The 16,275-nt window shown below is 50.0% G+C and overlaps 1 protein-coding gene across 1 annotated transcript in view; it reads right to left on the bottom strand.

Moving 5' to 3' along the window:
- RALY (RALY heterogeneous nuclear ribonucleoprotein) overlaps positions 1 to 15,443 on the bottom strand; it is a 109,271-nt gene extending 93,828 nt beyond the window's left edge. Inside the window, exon 1 of the mRNA XM_042883601.1 lies at positions 15,378 to 15,443. The gene's annotated coding sequence lies outside the window, so the exon portion shown is untranslated. The remainder of the gene's footprint in view (positions 1 to 15,377) is intronic.
- Between the last annotated feature and the right edge of the window lie 832 nt (positions 15,444 to 16,275).

Raw genomic sequence — 16,275 nt, 5'->3', positions numbered from 1 at the left:
CCAGGCAGCTGCACTCTGGCAATCATCAGCACCCCGCCAGCACTCTCTGCAGGGCCCTCTAAGAATGTAACCAAAATGGTACTGGCTGCCAAGGACACCAGGCATGTGCTGGAGCCACCGGAGTCCCTAGCAAGGAGGAAGAAGGACCTGGCATCCATCCCGTGTTACATTCCCTCCACCACCTATCCTGCTCACAGCCCCCAGCAGCCATCCAGCACACCAGGCGTTTTCATCCTCAGCATGACTGACCCACAGTAGGAATGAGAAGTCTGTGACCTGTGTGAGATCCCCAAGGAACCAGAGAGGTTGGCAGAAAAGGATGACATGAGAGAAAGCCAACAAGAGCAGGGCAGGCAGCACCTCCAGCTGTCCAAAAAGGCTTTGAGCTCTCCCCAACCAGGGCCACAACACCAGGTCTGGCAGAAGGCAAGGTGGATATGTTGGTCTTGGTGACACCAACATCCTGAGATCCATCATGACAGTGAGATTCCACGTGAAGTTTCAACCACACCTCAGCACGTTGAAACAGCACCCAGTCCTCAGCTTTGCACTCTGATGGGTCCTTTTCCACACATTGATCATCTCCTAATTAAGCACTATGACACCTACCAGCTGTAGGGCCACCAGCAGACCGCCCACAAAGGAAACCCCCGGCTGGCTCAGTATCAGCTGCATGTGCCTCTGGACAGTGCTAAGGCTTTATACACTCCATCTTCTGTCATTTTTCACCCTGGAGGAAGCAAGCTTCTAAATTGAATTATCACAAAGAAATCAATTCCAGATCAAACCTCTGTGAAATTATAATTGCTTTAATGATCTGCAGGCTGGAATAGACAGGGCCCAGGGAAAGCGTCATAGACTTTTCCTCCTCAATTCATAAAGCTCCTATAGGAATCAGCCTTTGTTCACAGGGAGCATTAGTGTTTTTTAATTATGTTTTAATTTAATCTACTATTAATTTTCAATTATTGTTATTACACAGGCACTTCCTTTTCCCCAATGTGACTGCAGTGTGGGATGCTGAATGCCAACTAGCTCTGTGGCGAGCTGACAGGCAGCAGATTAGCCTTTAAAAAGAAAAAAGGCCTTCAACAACTAATGTTGATGAAGACATTCCAGCCAAACCACTGCAAAAAAATAATATAAAAAAGAGAAACAAACTCATCTGAAAAGGCTATCAGCAGCCTGCTTCACCCAGAGGCTCAAATCACTTAGGTAATGAAAGATTTCAGAGGCATGCTGTACAATTGGCATTTGACAACTACTGAAAAAAAAAAAACCTACAATCACCCAACTCATAACATCACAGGCAGTTTAAAAATAATTATTAGCCACGGACCAAAGACATGCAGGGAAATGAAGTTTTTCTAACCCCTTTCCTCCCTAAAGATGCTGGTAGATGCCGAATTAAAAAGCAATCGAGGATACTTCCTTGATTAATTGTAACAGTAAAAATAGCTCAGGATTTTCTGCATTACACACTGGGAAGAAGAGAAGGGATGTGGCTGTGATCAGAGCTGGCTGGGACGGAAGATGGGAGCTTCTGCAAGCCATTTAATTCTTGAATTTCACATTCCAGAGATTCTACTCATCAGAAAGCTGCTGGCTCCATGGGTAGATGCTCTTTGCTATGGAAATTGTCCAAGATGCCAAGGCGGAAGAGGTGGCACCTGGAAAACAGAGGACATTTCAAGCCCCATTGGTTCCCCCTGCCATTGCTGGAGATGCTCTGGGAGAGGCTCACGGGACGGGATGGAGGTGGGCTTCGGGTCAACCTGTGCTGGCTGACAAGGCTGTGCTCCAACTGCCACGTACAGCTAGAATCACATCCAAGAACCAAACTAGCGAGACCTTCCAAAAGCAGCTTTGGATCTGACATTCACACACTTCCAGCACGTATTCAAAGCAAGGAATTGGGCAATTCATGGATGATGTGAAACAAAGGCCTGGGAAGCACCTTTGCTCATACAACACCATGCTGGATGAGCCCATCTGAGCGGAGACGGAGCATCGCTGCAGCAAACAAAGCTCTTGCAGCAGCACATACAAACTCCGTGGAAGAGCCTTCCTGCAGCCCTGCTTTCAGGGATTGGATCTCCACCAGAACTGAGCATCTCGTTGTGCTCCCATATGCTGACACTGGGCTAGGATTGACTTCCCACAGCCCAGGGAAGTGACACAGCTGGTTCCCCACAAATTCAGAGCACAGAGGTCACTCCACAAGTATTCAGCCATTCCATCCCCTGAAATATAAGCTCTAACTTGTGGACAGCAAAGAGCAGGGAACTTCTGGACAAGCCCAGATGAGAAAGAATAGGAGGCAGCTATTTTTCAATGAATGATAAATTACTAGGGCTACTCCATGAGGTCAGACAGTTCCTTTTGAGTAGTGTGGTCCAAACCTACAAGCAGCTGCTCCGGCTCCACTGGGGCACCATTTATCATAGAGCTTAATTCTCTACTACATTATTGCCAAATCAAAGCAGCTGTGGTGAAATCAGAAAAATAACTCCCAATTCATACCAGAACATCAGAAAGCTAAATCGGGCTCATCAGCTGTAAAAGTGTTTTTGGATCAAAAAGGCTACACAGCAAATAAAACATTCCTGAACTCCTCCTTTTGCATATCGTATCTGGCTCCCATATCACCATTCCCCTGCAGGTAGCATGAAACGAGCTGCATTTTGGCTTGCCTGCAAGCAGTGCCTGCAGCAGGCAGCCCAGAGGCCTCAGTCTGTCCAGCACCTAACACATACCATGAGCAAGCAAAATAGCAGTGCAGATTAGCACGACCTGCCCACGATGCAGGCTGTAAGGATGGACACAGCTAAGGTTTCTTTCGGGACACCAGCAGGCTTGCCTGGCCAGTTATGCGCTCCAGCACATAAGCAATAGAGACAAAGGACAAATGTGACCTGGAGACCACACTTCCAGAGCAGTATGGACAGCCACCACAAAGATCAAGAATTCATGCTGGATTCTATGAATTCAGCAAACTTTGAAGGCTAATCGGTCTGTTCAAGAGAGAAAGCCAACAAGTCTGGGTATCTTCAACAAGGAGAAGTACCTCCCCCTGCCAGAGTGTTCCCCAGCCATCCACCCTGCTCCATGCAACGTCTGCTCCAACATCCTCCTGACACAGGACCCGTGTTACCAACACTGATCTACACTCACCTGCTGACATGCTGCTCTTACACTGCCAGGCAAAGACCCATGCAAAGAGTGGGAAAAGCTTTACATCAGGCCTACAGCATCTCAGTCACTCAAGTCACTTATTATACCCACACCAGCAATGTCATGAATCACGACAAAACACTGGAGTCATAAAAGCCACCTTGCATTGGCAGTGCTGGGGGGGCTTGCTCAGCTGGGGAATTCCATCAGTCCTCTCCAGCACACAGCCAGACCGAGCAGGGACAGGAGCAGAGCCTGTGAAGTGTGGAAAGACATTGTACTGAAGCACTGACACCATTCCTACGTGGAGCAAGGCTGAAGGCACACCTATACTCCCAAGTGCAGTTCACAGAATTATAGAGTGGCCTGGGTTGAAAAGGACCACAGTACTCATCCAGTTTCAATCCCCCTTGCTATGTGCAGGGTTGCCAACTACCAGACCAGGTTGCCCAGAGCCACATCCAGCCTGGCATGGATCTCCTGGAGTGGGTCCAGGGGTGGAGGAGAATGCATGGAGGCCACAGCACCTCTGTATGGTTATGAAACATCTCACTATTTGTCACTTTGCCACTATTTGCCACTTTGCCTTTCCAAGACCGCTGCCATCACCTGCATGACAGCTGGTAGCAGCAAGCAGCATAGAAACATTAAAACAATTAAAATGCACTCCAGACAGAGGAGCTGTAAGGAACTTCAAGGATTTATGCAAAGCATGAAGCATTGCCTATGGGGGCCCTGAACACAATGCTATTCCTCTTTTCACCTCAAGCCCCCTGCCTTGATCCCGTGCAGAGGGGCAGCACGCACTGTGCAGCAGAGCCTAGAAGCACCCTGTATCTCTCTCCACGTACACACAGTACAGGGCAGCAGCCCCCAGCCCCTGCTCAAGGATGTAGCAGGGTTCATCATGGGGGTCTGACAGCCAGGGCTCCCACAGTCATATGATATGAAATGCTGAGGGTTTTTTTTCCCCTGCTTTGCTGCTGGACCTCATGCTAAAATGACTGCAAGAATAAATCTCGCAGAATAAATCTTAGGAAAGGATTCCTGGAGAAGTTCAGGCAGCAAAAAGGAAGAGGGGAAGAAAGTGCTACGCTCAAATAACACGGAATTTCAAGTCATGAGAGCACTTGTTATGCAGGGGGAAACTGTTGTCTAGAAAGAGAAAAGAGTTGCCAGAAACAAGAAGAGCGCAGAGGTCTCCATGGAGAAACAGAGGTTAATGAAAAGCCTTTTACCCTGGAAAAGTAAAAAAAGAAAAAAAAGCCAAGAGGAAAGCATGGTTTCTGATTCAGCTTCCTACCAGGCTATGCCAAATGATCACCCTTATGCATGTGGAGTTTTGTCTATGGGGAACAGTGAATTGTGAGGGGACACACAGACATGCAATATGTTTCATGTACAGCTTTGAGCTGCCCACTTACATCACCTGTAAGGACCTCATTCCCCCACATGGCTTTTGAGACGGTAAGACACACAGGTCCCAAGCAGTCCACATCAATTCTGAAGTCACAGCTCACAGCACTTTGCTGGGCACAGGGCTGACACCAGTGACCAACACAGCCTTGTGAAACCATTCTTTTCCACATTCCTATGAGACAGAACCCACCTTTCTCACCTCCCACGTGCCTTTCTGAGGAGACAGGGTGGTACACACACAGAAAGCAGCTCTGGAAGGAGCTCCTCACCATCACTGCAGCACAGATAAAGCATGCCAGACCAAACAATTTGACAAAGCTATCTTTAATTCCTTTAAATCAAGTATCTCATGCTAATTTGCAGCCAAATCCCCCAGTACAGGAGGCACTGCTGACATCTGTAAGGGTATGATTCCTCTTAAAAGGGACAAAAAAGACCTCACAGATTAGATCTAGTGTCATAATTTATGGAGTCTCAGGAGGAGCAGGAGATCCCCTGCTTTGAGCATTGCTTCAGGAGTGGTCAGAACTACAAGCTGACCACGGAGGAACAGGCTGCTTTCTTCAGGGTCATGTTTTATACATAATACAGCACTGCAGCTTCTCTAGCACATTGCTTTGAAGAGTTATTGTTTACGAATTTGTTATTTTAATAAACTGGAGCCAGCAGGGAACACAGCATTTCTGGCTCTAAAAGCATCCTTGTACGATTTAGGTCAAAATAATCTACATGTTCTGCGGTAAATCAAAGCACACCTCTTCTCACACATTCAGGTAGGAACAGAAAGAGTGCCAGCAGCAGGACAGGGCTGGCAAAACGACCCAGCAGCACACTGGAGCTGCTGCTGCTGCAGGCTAATGGGAACAGTCTTGGTGGGGCCCTCAAACCACAGACATTCCTCCCAGCTCTACTAACAGCTTGCACCCACGCTTGGGTGCCAGGGAAATTATGCTAATGGTTCAAGTGCAGGATTTGAGAAGCAGCCTGGGCTTGAATTCCTACCCATCTTGCCGTTACAAGCATGCTTGATGCAGAGCCACCTGCCTCCAGATGCCATACAAACACTGCTCTGGTTGCATGGCTCTCCTGACAATGCCCAGACCAGCAGCTGGGAGAGGTTGCAGGTTCCTCTGAACAAGCCACTGTCCAACCTCAGCCCAAGATCCACTGCAGATATGTCCCATACCAGCACTGACAGAGGCACTGAGGGGAGCTCCATGCACGTATTGGGAATCTGGCTCCCAACAGAGCTGAAAGACAGCTGTGAGCATCACAACAGTAAGGGACAGCTTTCTCAAAACATCAGAACACCAAAAATTAGGTATTTCAGCACAAGACCATCAAATCAGAGGTCCTCATTAGGGAAAAACCAACCCCAGCATCTGTAAAGAACAGACTTGCATTTCAAACCAGGTACAGCAATGGTCACTTATCCATGACTACATGTCCTGATGAAAGCAACTACAAACAAACCTGTTCTCCTCCAAACTCTGTAACTATTAGCAGCGTCTCAGCTCAGCCTCAACCCCTCTCCTCCAATCTAACTCCAAATTTACATGAAAATAGCATAGGCTTGATGGAGCTGCTGGAAGGTTCAGACAGACTCAGTCCCCTTGAAGGGCAAAGCTGCAACACAACAAAATGCACTGACTGCCTTAGAAACATTCAAGTTCTGTCATTTTGATCAAAACCAGCATTTCATTTCTTATGTAGATGCCAAACAGGGAACCGCATTCTTCACCTCCTTTCTCATGCTCAGAAAACAAGGAGTTTTATACCCTGCCTTTAGAATCAAGCCAGGAGAAAATTGCAAACCATTTCAGCGTCTCTATTTGCTTTGTAACCAGAATAGCTGAGAGCCACCTGACAGCTCTGGGGACTCCACTTCTGTGCCTGTGCATAAACCAGAGACAGCAGCACGGCAAGATTTCTGCACAGCTCAGATCTCTGCCTTTATTTTTAAACTGCTACTGTCACCACAGCATCTCAGTTCACCTTTTGCCCAAAACAAATTGAACAGATTTCCCAGAGGGTCTCCTGACTCACCAGCACATTCTCCCTTTAAAGGTCAAAAAAATATGTAGCAACAATAGGGATTTCATTAGTTTCCTCTTAGTTTCAGTCAGTCAGCAGGGACTTAAAGAGAGATTGGTTGCACTCAGGAGCTTCCCTAACGATGCACACTTCATCTTATTTAGGATGAAGGGAAAGAGCAGCCATAGGAAACATCTCTCCCCTTTTCTTCCAGCTGAGCACAGCCAGGGAGCACTTAGCGAGGTGGTCCCTCCAGCAGAGATGTCTGTCCTGAGCCAACTCCATGTGCTCAGTTCACATATTACACACTAAGATTCCAGCTAGAACGCCTGCACAGGCTGTGCAGATGTTTTTTTCCTCCAATTTCTCTCCAAGTGCTTCCTTCGTGTCTCTGTTCCAAGCAACTCCATGAAGCCCAGAGCTCACTTCCCTGCACTGGAGCCTGTTAATACCCCTCTCCATCTCCAGGACCAATGCTCCTAAATTGACGACAGCCAAGGCTGCATTAGTGCTCCCCACCTACCTGCATGCACTGCTCACAAGGACCTGCTTGCTGCTGAGAGGTCCTCAAGTCCTAACTACTCATCCAGCGGCATAAATGTGCAGAACTTCACACCCGGTTCTGAGACTCTCAGCAAACAGGCAGCACTTGGGATGCCTCTCACCTGCTGAAGGATGAAATAACAGGTACAGCCTTTCTTTCATCCCAGACGTTTCTTGATAGTCTTGTAGAACAAGCAGATCAGCTTTAATACTAGAGATATCTTCCACCACACTGGATCGTATGAGGACATTCCTACACATCTTCATCTGCTCTGATCCTCATCTGCTACCATTTCCATTCATGACTGCTCACAAGGTCGCCTCACCTGGGATAAGAAATTCAGGTTGCAGAGACACTACTTGAAGGCTCCCTGGGAGAGGAAACTTCAAAGTTCCCTCTTCAGTTTTAAAATAAACCACAGATCCTCTATTTATCCATTTTCAATGGATGCTTAGAGTCCCATGGGGTCACATTCCCAAGTTTTTGTTCTGCATCTGAAAGAACCAGTCTTTGCATCCCCACACAGCTTCAAGACGTAAGAGCTGCAGAACATGTAGAAGCCCAGTGGGCTGGCTTGAGTCACCGTCTGCCAGGGTCGGAGGCAAACAAAGCTCAGAGGACACAGCTCCAGTGGGAGACCAGCAGTAGCCCTATCTGTGATCCCCGCTGCTTTCACCGTAACACAGCACTTCCCACAGGACAAACACATCTGTCCCTGGCACCACATCCATCAAAGCAAAAAGGGAGACTCAGCGCTACACTGCATTCCTGACGTGCTTCTGGGCAAGACAAGTTGTTTGTTTTCAACTCATTTTATCCTCCACCAACAGAACCTAAGCGAGAAAAGGTCACGAAATACCACAACAAGATTGGCTGGGGGTGGGGAGAGGAGGAGGAGGGAGAGTGATTTGTGTTTTAATAACTCCAGCAGCAGAAGCACAGACACGCTCTTTATTCAGAGCAAAGCAAAAGGCATCTGCTAGACGTGCAGCACAGAAGCGTTCAGTATTTTTGAACCGTAAGGCTAATGTGATGTGACACTCCATCAACCCCTGACACACAGCGTACATTCATCTTTCATCAACAAGGCTCCTCGCAGCACGTGGAGAGAAGAACACTTTACCTGCATGCAGGTCCTCCCGGGGCTGTGCCCTAGGCAGGGCTCCAACAGAGGCAGCACGTGGCCGTCCTCCCCATCACTGCAGGAAGGGAACGCTGTCAGCTCGGGTCTTTGTAAAGGGATGAGCACGCATCTGACCTACATAGCACACAGATGTGAGTGGCCTTACGCTGCGCGCCATGCGTTTGTATGCAAAAAAAGATATTAAGCACCACCTGCTTTGCCTGGAAAAGCATGTGAAGAAAAGGCAGCCGTGCACAGGAAGGCTGCGCAGGGTTTTAAATGGGAGCTCAGTATTGCCACTTCTCTCCCTTACTCTCTACAGGTGATTTTGGTACTGTTGTACCTAGGCTGAAAGCATCACGAGCAGCCTCCTAGGGGGATGCTGCACACACCCAGCCATGTGCTCAAGGCAGCTTAAGAATCTTCCAGCGCCCTTTGAGTATTGCAATAACCCCAACTCTCATTCTGGTGTCCCCTCTTTCCCAAAAGAAAACCCAAGCACAGGTCACCCTGCCAGCAGCAGGTGTTTGTTCCTGCATAAAGAGTTTTATGTTGAGAAAAAAGGTAGGAAAATAAGCAGATACAGCAATATGAGATAAAACTGGTGCTGCCCTGGCAGAGTAGCCGTGCTCCTACACAAGGTAGGCTTCTAGCAGAGCGTCATCTCCTTGCAAGCCAATGCTAAGCCCTGCTAAAATGACTGCTATGCTCCTGTGCTAAATGTCACATGCCACGCATTGCTGAGGCTCTCAGCTCCTCCACGACGAAAGGAACCAGGACAGGGCGAAGCTACAAGGATGGAGAAAGGCAGGAGAGCTAGAAAGCTGGGCTTGGGCATAGAGAGCTCCCCAGCTTTGCCCGTACACCAGGTAGGGTGAAGGGGGGGGAGGAGAGCCGAGAGAGCAGCAGAGCAAACCTCCAGGAGGGTGAGCTGGGAGCAGAGAGAGCTGGCGTCATTCCCAACTCCACTACCACCAAGGTCAGGCGCAGTCACATGCCCTCCTACCTCTTATCTATTTAGAGCCTAAAGTCCAGAGCCACAGCTCCTTCTCGCTGGATCTGGACACGGATCCTCAGATACTACTGTACTGCATGCAAAGATAGGAACGTAAGGCCTCCAAGACTGTTGGTACCTGGTCAAATGATAAAGACTGCAAATGGAAATAAAATTAAAGGAATAAACAAGAACAAGCAGATTAATCACTTTGCATTTATTTTACCAGCTACTCTTTAGCCTACTTGCTAGAGACTCCCCTTGCTCAGGACACTAAGGCTCTGGAGACAAAATAAATAAATCTGAGGGTCAGAAGAAAAGCCTCATCTTGGCTGGGATTTCAGAAGCCAGCCAGCAGCAGCAGCCGCCCTCACTCCCTGCACCAGCATCCACCCAGCACCAGCCCAGTGGCTCAAGCTCCCTAAAGCAGGCTCCTTTCTCAAACATACAACAGCTCGGGCTGGAAAGGACCTTCGAGATAATTTAGTTCCAATCCTTCTGCCATGGACAGTGTTGTCTAGTTTTCAGTTGCTGAGCCACAATCCCCTGCACCGCTTCCTCACAATGAGCCATAAAATATAGATGTTTACACTGCACAAGGCTAGAATCTATCAATTCTGAGGTCACTGTTTTTCCCCCCCCTCTTGCAAAGCAGTACTTGAGCAGACATACATCATCGGCTGGAAGCACACAAAATGGGTTGGTGGTGTGACACCTGCAAACTGAAATGATAATAAAAGCAGCGGGTACAGAGCAGAGCCTGCCTCACCTGTGCACATCCCCATGCATCCCCCCATAACCCCCTCAGAGCTGAGGGAAGACAGGCCAGCAGCTCTTAGGTTGCTCTGGAAGCGGACACCCAGATGGGGCGCTCCATTCTCTGGCAGTGCCCACCCCTTCGTTTGGGGAAGGCAGGTAATTTACAATACACTTCGTGCAACGTTTGCTGACAGAACGCAGATGAAGGACTATCCCTGATGATCAGTGTTCGAGCCCATCTTCAAAGTGATTTGAAAATAATCTGCCCAAAATAAACAAGCAGACAGGTCCCTGGAGCTGGGTAGAAGCTGACAGCAATTGCTTTTTTCCCCTAATGCAAACAGAAGGCAGCCAACAGCACAGGGGCGCTGAGCCCTTCCTGCTTGGCATGCAAGCGGGGCAAGAGACCCAATTTAATTTCTTTCACAGAACAATGTTAATTAAAACCACCTAAGCCCTTCCTGTTCCCCTCCTGCCACCAGGTGTGATTCTGCTCATAGGAAGCATTCCCAAGCCACAGCTTATTACCAGCACCTCCCTGAAAATACTACATGCACTGTAGCAAAGCAGCTGGGAGCCCATTTGCAGGTAAGTACTGCCCCTCATTACCAGGAAAGAAGAGCCATGCCCAGTTCTGATGCTCATCTGTAGCAGCAGTTGCTCCCCATATGCTATCAAAGCTGTTCACTGGTGTGGGCTTCTCATGGAATCCTGTAGCAGTTCACCTCCAGCAGCTTCTTCACCATCCCCTGTGCCCCACATAGCTGCTGGAAGGAAGCAATGCACCTGGGCTGTGAGAGTACCTGCACCAGAACTTTCCCAGTAGTTTTATAGACACTGAAGTTTCCAAACTGGTTCCACTCCTGCAGTGCGATCTGCAGAAATGGCTCCTGTGCCTGCAGGGAAACACCAGGACGTGGGCAGCTACTGGGGAGCATAAGCACAAGGCAAAGTTCTACTGCTTCACTGAAATGAATAAGCATGATTTAGAGTAAATTCAGTAACAAGAGCGAAAAGAACAAAGCCTAAGTGGCTGGAGAGGCTCAAGAGGATTTCTGTGGTGCTTACAGCCATGACAAACTCCAGAAAGCAGCCCTGCCATGCTGTATCTCCTGCAGCACAGGAGCACAGCTGAGCACACAGTCCCCACACGGAGCCAGCAGCAGCACCTGCCCCTCACTTTCACCCACATGTGGGGCTCACACTGACCCCCCTCCAAGCCAAGGCCCTCCCCTTACATAGGGCAGCCAGCAAAACCAGTGCATCCCACATCCTGAAGGAACACTTTTCTCACAAGTCCTCCCCAGACGGCTTCCCAGAAGACTTTGCTAAATGCAGGAAGAAAGAGGAGATTAAAACTGCCTGAGAAAGGCAGCAGAAGCCACGTGAGGAGTGCAGCAGCCATACACCCCCTGCCTGGTGCCCTTTACCGCTCCAGTCCTGAGCTCAGGAACCCGCTCATAAATCACAGCATCCACCTGTTCCCAGCTTCCAGAGCGAGCCATCATTCACATAGAAGCTACCCACATTTCTGGGTTTCAGTACATCCACAGAAAGGCACAGATCCTCGCATAGAAGGACATCCTCCCCCCCAGGGACAGTGGACCCAGCAGGATGCAACTGCTCCATCTCAGCACAGCAGGGGATGTGCTCAGCTGTCTCAACCACTGCATCCCACCTGCCCATCCCTCTGCAGCATGCAGCGGCAACCAGAAGATGAGATCACGTTCATTCCTACCGTGGCTGCATTTGCCTGAACATGAGCTGCTTGTAAAGGCGTCAGATAATGCTCTGCCACTTTCCAGCCCCTACTGCTCCAAACCATGCCACACCATGGAATGGCTGAATTCATGCTGACAAAGCCCATGGGCATCTCTGCTGTTTACCTCAGCCCCCTTCTATGAAAAAACAACTAACACTGTGCTTTCTGTTTTAAAAACAGACTTTTCAGAAATAATAATAATATAAAAATAAAAAAAAGACAACTGCAAGGCAACTGGTTGAGACTACAAAAGGTTATGTTAAGAAATAGACTGTTGGAGGAGCAGAAATGCTACTGGACCCAGTGCCTGGCCTCTGCACATGGCCCCTGAAATCAGTGGGGCAACCTTCCCTTCCCTGTAAAGCCAAGGACCAAGCCTCACCTCACATATACCTTACCGCAAGCCAGCATTCTGTTTCAACATATTGAAAAGAGTACTGGCTTGAGAAAATGCTATTTGGTGCTGCAGGAGCAGGACCCAAGCCTTCCCAGGGAAGCAGAAGAAGCTGCACTCCTGCATTTGGAGTGTCAGCTCCCATGCCTTCCCCTGTGGGAAGGTACAGTGACCTCGGTAGGGAGTGTGGCAGCACCGGTTGTGTCAGAGCTACACGGGAGCCAAAGCTATGACTCACAGTGCCCTTATAGCCTTCCCATGGACATCCAGAGCAGAGGCAGGCACGCAGCACATGTAGGAGGGCAGAGCTCCCGAGATGCCTCCTCCTCTTCCATACAGCTCTGGACCACGTTAATAGGGCCAATTCTGTTACAAGACTGTGAGGTTTTCCTGAGAGGGAAACTGTTCTCATTTTAAGAAAAAGATGTCATCACCAGCATTCCTCAAACTGAGGACCTCAGCAGGAGCTTACAAAACTGCAGAATGCAGGAACGCACTTCTTGCTGTCTGTGCTGAAGCATCCCCGTGGTGTCCACACCCCCAGCTCAGGCTGCAGCTCCACAGATGCACTTTCTGCTGTAGGCTGGCAGCCACAGGATGCTAACTGCCATCGTTCTCAGCTGCAGGGAACACCAGAAGCCACAAGAAGAACTTTAGATTGGCTATTAGCACGCATATTTCTTGTTTCCATGCAAACTGTGGATTCCCTTGGATGTGCAAAGGAAAGCAGTCTTTGCTCATTGTTACAAGCCTGTGCCTTCAGAAGTGCAGTATTTTAGATGCAGAATTGGACGCTGTATGCAGCTGTCAATCCCTGCCCTGGTGTCACCTCTCTTCTGCCCCTCGTAAAGTACACACAATTAATTTTGTAACAGAGATGCAGCTAGCAAACACCTGCCCTGCTAATTAAATACACACTCATGTTAGTGAGAAGCTCTAACGTGACTTACTTGATTCAAACAGAAACAGGTAGGCTAGGACTGGTGGATAAAATAAAAATAGACACAGTTCACACAACTGCAAGGAAGGCAGCAACATCCCTGTGCACAACAGCAGAATCAACTTAATCGTGAATGACAACTTCTGAAAGCCTTTGCTTTGGATTCATCCTTGCTATTTTTCTAGGCCAGCTGGAAAACAAAAGCTTTGTCTTCTTAAAATGCAATCGCCTGAGGCACCTCTAAAAAAAGTGACATAACTCAGGTCTGAAAAATGCCTACTGGGTTGCAGATTCTCCTAAGAGGCTCTTTGCTGTTCAGCTTGATTCAGATTACCCACATCAGCGTGAACTCCGCAGATTCAGCCTCGGCTGCAGGCACAGGTATGAAAAATCATCCTAAACGCGTGCTTTTTAAGTGATACAATTAAAGCTCTGCAGTTATAAAAAGCCAACTTGTTATTGATCTGATGCTTCCTCCCCCTCTGCAGGTGCGTGAATGCCTCACCAACCCCTGGTGTCAGTTATTCTCAAGTTACCCCTGCTCAGTGCACTTTCTTCCAGCATGCTTTTCTGGTGTTTTCAGTCTTTCCAGCACAGACCTCAAGCTGTGACTGAACAAGTGGACATACAGGAATCATAACTTGAGCCCAAAGCTGGGCTCATGATGCTTCTATCCCTACAAGGCTTCCTCATTGCAGTCACTCTGGAAGAAATGCCTTCACGCTCTCCAAAAACCACGAACCCCGTACCACACAGAACAGCAACTCAGTGTGAAGGGGATGAGAAAAGAAAAGCCACAATTCACTTCAAGGTAAACACAGCCCTTCCCAATGCATGCAATTAACACACGTAGTCCTGTGTAACCCCACAGCACCTGCAGGATGTCAAATGTTTTAATTCCAGACATTCTCCTTGAGCAGACGCAGGTTTGCTTCTAGGTCTGAGAGCTCCTCACGCAGCCACCAGACAGGAACACACACCAGAAGTTCTGCTCCCTTCATTAAAGCATTTGAGATGCAGGCAGCTGGCAGCTCTCAGAACTGGAAACACATCAGGTTCTGATCCTTCAGAAAGATCCATTTCCATTGCTTATTCCAGGTAGCTGCTCTTCTCCAAGAGCTTCACTCCTCTCTTTACAACTCCCAAATAAAACCTCCTGCCCGCCCTCACTGCCACACATCTGCCTCTTCTAAAGAAAGCGATGCTTTGGATACTCACCTTCCTTTGCCGAGCTGTTCCCCAAAGGCCACGGCAGCATTGCCCCACCAGCAGTGAGTGCTCCCTCCTGCCACCCCTCTTACCACCTGCACCCAGCAAAGCACAGCCAAGCCAAACCTAGAGCAGGGAACCCCACGAGATGCCGTCACAACAGATGCTGTGGATCAGCCCGAGGGTCTGCCATGCCATGGGCTCCTCACTCTGGAATAACCGGATAAAGGCAGCCCTCCGCGTTACACATCCACGGCATCCCCGTCCGTTTTGCTTAGAAAGACTCTTACTGCCCTCCCAACCCCTCGCCTTAGAGAACGGGAGAAAAAGACCAAAACAAAAAACAAAACAAACAAACAAAAAAGAGAACAGCAAGGAGCCCAAGTCGGAACGAAGTGCAGAAGGACGGAGTGGGCAAAGCGCGGGTGGGAGCGGTACTGCGGGCAGGAAGGGAGGCGGCGGGGTCCGCACTCGCAGCGCAGCCGGCGCGGGGGTCCCGCAGCACCGCAGCGCACGGCCCGGGGCCGCAGCTCCGCTCGGGGCCGCTCCCTCCCAGCCCGGCTCAGGGCGCTGCGGGAGGGGAGAGACATTTTCCCTTTCTCCCTTCAAAAAGCACGCGGACGCTGCCGACTTCGCTCTCCGCTAGAGCCGGGGTAGGGCCACCAGAAGGCGGAGCGGCTGCCCGAGGAACGCTACGGACAGAAACAACCCAGAACCACAGCGGGCAGATACATACAGACGCTCATCCGCGCTGCTCCCCGCGCCGACCCGCCCGGAACCGTGCAGCCACAACTCAGCGCCCGCGCACCGAGAGCGCAAAGTTGGTCCTCCTGCCGGTGCCGGCACCGCCGCGCTTCTTTTCCCCCAATTAACACCGGGGAAAAAACTCACAAGATGAAGAAAAAAAGAAAGAATCAGTAGAATAATAACCGATGGAAGATTGGAGAAAAAAAAAAAAAAAAAGGAGGGCGTGGGAGAGAGAGAGGAAAAAAAAAGAAAGGAGAAAAAAAAAAAAGCGAACTCACGTGCAGCAAAACCCCCGTTTCCAGCGGGACGCCCGGCAGGACGCGCAGCAGCACTGCCCGCGTCGAAGGAGGAGGAAGAAGAGGAGGAGGAGGAGCAGAGCCCGCCCCGCCCCGCCGCTCCCTCACCTCCCGCCGGCCGAACCACGGCTGCGCGGCGCTGCCTGCGCTGCCTGCGCTGCCGCCCCGGTGCTCGGCGAGGATCGCTGCTCCCTGTGCTCGCAGCGCAGCCCGGCTCCGCCCGCCGCCCAGGGATGAACCCGAGGAGTCCGAGAGCGGTTCCGGCGGTGCTCGGGGTGTTTCCCGTCCCCTCCTCCTCACTGGCTATGATCTGCTCGGCTGCTTCGCGTGCTCACAGATTGATCTCAGCGATCTCACGCACGTGGTGTTTTCTTGCCAAAAGAGTTTCACAGAATCACGGACTCACTGAAGTTCTACACCTCCAGGCCTGGCGACTCCACCACCTCACCCACCCCAATCCCTCCTGGAAGGAGCTTTTTCGTGCCCACACCCACCCCGGTGCAGTTTGAGGCCATCTCCCCTGAGACCCCACCTCACAGCAGCCTCTGTCAGGCAGCGGTAGGCTGAGCAGCCCCGCTCCTTCAGCTGCTCCCCATCGCTCTTTTCCTTGTCCCTTTGCCTTCTCTTATCCTTCTCTGCTCACTCCAGCATCTCGGTGTCCTTCCCGTAGCAAGGAGCCCAAATGCCATCCAAGCTTCAGCTCTTCCCCTGCAGAACGGACCGCCACAGAAGGGAAAGACACGACTGCACCAGCTTCCCAGCAGCACGTGTTGGCTTTTCCACAGCAAACAGCCTACTGCTGGGGCTTCCCTTCCCAGAACAGATCGTCTCTTATGGGGAAGAGATAGTGCAGCAGTGCGTGTCCTGGGCATGGCAGCTG

The sequence above is a fragment of the Lagopus leucura genome, unplaced genomic scaffold (genome assembly GCF_019238085.1).
Source record: "Lagopus leucura isolate 7727_CA_CO unplaced genomic scaffold, USGS_WTPT01 Super-Scaffold_100039, whole genome shotgun sequence".
Taxonomy (NCBI): domain Eukaryota; kingdom Metazoa; phylum Chordata; class Aves; order Galliformes; family Phasianidae; genus Lagopus; species Lagopus leucura.
Note: the sequence above shows the minus strand (reverse complement) of the source record. Positions and strands in the feature narration are given on the sequence as shown.